General features: G+C 34.9%; 1 pseudogene; it reads left to right on the top strand.

Annotated features, from left to right (window-relative positions):
- The first annotated feature begins 1,399 nt into the window (after window positions 1-1,399).
- On the top strand, window positions 1,400-2,739 carry LOC111612842 (annotated as a pseudogene).
- Window positions 2,740-3,347: the final 608 nt, after the last annotated feature.

Raw genomic sequence — 3,347 nt, 5'->3', positions numbered from 1 at the left:
TGGACGGGCGTGCTCCAGATCTTAGAAAAAAAAGGACATTTTGGAACATCGTGGAAGCATCGTTCTCTGGGTGCTCCTAGCAATCGACAGATTCGTCGGTTCGTCCGCGAGAAGCCGCCGAAAGCCGTAATCAACGCCCCGGGGCCCACCGAGTGTTTCACCGGCAACGTCCATCCACTAGTGACGAAAACCGACTTTTACGAACTTTATTTCGAACTTTATCCGTGCGCTTTGGGGTGCTACCTCGTCTAACAAGTAATTTGTAAGGAAAATTTCTATGTTTAATAAACGGTTATATGGTAAACCTGTCTCAGGAAGTCATTCTGCGCCCACACGACAGAAAGAACCGCTCGGCTGTCGAAAAAAAACCTCACCCTAATCGGCTGACCTCACATATATACATATATATGTAGCTTATTTGAGTTAATATTATTCTTCTTGTTCTATGTCATTATTTTTATATTATTACAGTGAATTACTTTATATCCATACATTGATTTTTATGAGTTAATATTGTTTGTGCAACTCTCTGGCAGTATACTCCTGAAGCTAGTATTTTTTTCTTTTTCAGTTGCTGTCCTTTCACAGTTATCTAACTGACCTCAATACTTACCACAACAGACATCTGCGACTAGAAGGGTACCACCAGAATCCAGAAAAACCCGTTTAGAAAATGCAGCATTAACTGCTGCACTCAGTGATAGCCTAAAGACATTTAAATATACTGAAGCAAATACTTTGGGAAGTTTAGAAGAGCTGAATGAAAAAGTGAAAAATTGTGATATTCCTGGTGATTGGACTGTATACATATTATATTAATTACTTACAAGCCAAATCCAACAGTTACATGTAGCATGCAAGTAGATGACACTTCGCTTACAAGAATATATTTAAGAATATAGAACTGAAACTATGTACTTATTTTACCAATTATTGGATATATTCAAAACATAACTTTGTAATTTGTAAGCAATTTTAATCAGCCTGTGCTTATTGCGGTACCTGAATATGTAATCTTAATATTACGTTAATAAACCAGATGGATGATGATGTACTTCATGGCACGAATCTTCCATGTAAAGTGGGTAACATAAATGATAAAGAAAAAATTTTGAAAGAATGCAATGTGAAATTCTCTAAATCGGAATATGTCAATTTTTCGACTGATGACTTTATTAATAAGATTATGAGCACTTTTGATCATTTAGAAAACATACTTCCAGACAAAGTAACGATGATGACTTTATTAATAAGATTATGAGCACTTTTGATCATTTAGAAACCATACTTCCAGACAAAGTAACGATGATTACTTTTATAAGTGAACAGGTAAACCTCCTACCTATTATTAGGAACAGAGAAAGATACTCTTGGAGCACAGTGATACTGTTGGAGCACAATGACTTCAGTATCACCTCATGGTTATAGATTTCTTAGGGCCTCAAATATCTTAAAACTGTCGAGTCCATCCACTATTCAACAATTATGCAATAGTTTTCAAAGCAACCTTCTATTAGAACAAGACCCATCAAACTTGTTAAGCTATATATCAATAAAAAGAAATTTCTTATTACCAGATGATAAAGTAGTTGTTTTACTAATGGATGAAACTCACTTGCAACCAGATTATGATTACAAGGGAGGAAATGTAGTTGGAGATGCTTTTGACAGCAGTGAATTTGCCAATCGAGCACACGTATTCATGATTAACAGCATGTTTTCTAGTTTTAAAGAGGTTGTGCACATATTGCCAATCAGAACAGTCACAAGTAACATGTTGCATAAGTTCGTGAAAAATATCAGATTGGGATTGAAGGATCTTTGCACTGACGTAGTGGCAGTTGTTGCAGATAATAATAAGTTAAACAGTGCATCAATGGCGTTTTTAATAATCCTTCAAATGTAACATACATATCCTTATCCAAAAGATTCAAACAGAAATCTTTATTTTGTCATTGATACAGTGCACATATTGAAGTGCATTCGTAATAATTGGTTAAATAAACAACCTGAAGAACAGATGGTATATCCTCATTTTGATGATGACCAATGTTTAGAACCTCAGATTGCCTCATTCAATGTACTAAAACAATTACACTCAACAGAAAGATCAAATATTTTAAAGTATGGCTACAATCTTTCTCTGAAAGCGTTGTACCCATCATCTATTGAGCAACAAAATGTAAAGTTGGTTTTACAAATATTTAACAAAGGCATCTGTACTACTTTAAAACAATTGGGACTAATCAGACATTTTGATCACTGGAAAGTAACTGCAAATTATATGTACAATACATGGTGGGACATTGTTAATGTAAAAACACCTTTGAAAGGGTAGAGATTCCGAAACGTTTTTCAAGAGTCCATTACATCCCAATCACGTGAAATTGTAGTGTATTTGAATAAATTTTTGGTTTGGTTACAAAGATGGAAAACATTTCCAGATAAATGTGAATTAACACATGAGACATACTTAGCCTTAAAATTCAGCACACAAGCATTGCCGAAACTTTCAGAATACAGTACTGGCTGTCAAAGAAAGGCAATAATTATTTCCTATGTGAGAAGGTTCAAACTGATAACCTAGAAGATCGATTTGGAAAATATCATCAACTGGCTAGGTCTCATTATCATTTATCAGTCAGGCAAATTTTTGAACCTGAAAGCAAACTGAGAATCCAGAATTTGCTTCCACTTGTCATTAAGTCAAATGTTCTTGATGAATTTCCAATACAGTAAACGTAAATGCATGTGTTGTGTCAGAAATTTTTATAAATGAAAGTGACAAGCATGTTAACTTACAGATATTGTCACAGATTTTGGTATTGAATTGCATAGTTGATGATGATTCTATTGATGAGATATTTGATGATATATGGCTTCTACTTACCTACATAGGGGAATATGTTTCTTATACACTAACAAAATTTTCTTTGAGAACGAGAAAGGAATGCAGTTGGAGTGATGAGTGTTTTTCTTTACTTGGAGAAGTTGATGGAAGTTCTGCAGATTGAATATGTACTCTTTTTGTTATCCTCTCTTCCTGCCATCATATGATGGTTTGTTTGTATTTCCAGGACAGAGTGAGTTGAAAGGCAGTTGTTGCATTTTTAAAAAGTCGCTAAGTATCTTTCTCACCAGAAAGCAGACCATTGTCAGAGCTTCACATTCTCCAATGACGTAGTCGTAAATAAATGGCCTGGTGTTAATAGCGACTCCAATCAGAATAGTGGTAATCTGTTCAGCGTTCAGTAATTGATTCCCGAGGATCTTACAGAGACTTCTCTTTACTGTCTTTTCATTATCTCCTGTTATTCGCCCTCTCAACGATAAAGATTCATGTGATA

Source organism: Centruroides sculpturatus, unplaced genomic scaffold, assembly GCF_000671375.1.
Source record: "Centruroides sculpturatus isolate CEXI.00-Female unplaced genomic scaffold, Cexi_2.0 scaffold1712, whole genome shotgun sequence".
NCBI classification, from domain to species: Eukaryota; Metazoa; Arthropoda; class Arachnida; order Scorpiones; family Buthidae; genus Centruroides; species Centruroides sculpturatus.
Note: the sequence above shows the minus strand (reverse complement) of the source record. Positions and strands in the feature narration are given on the sequence as shown.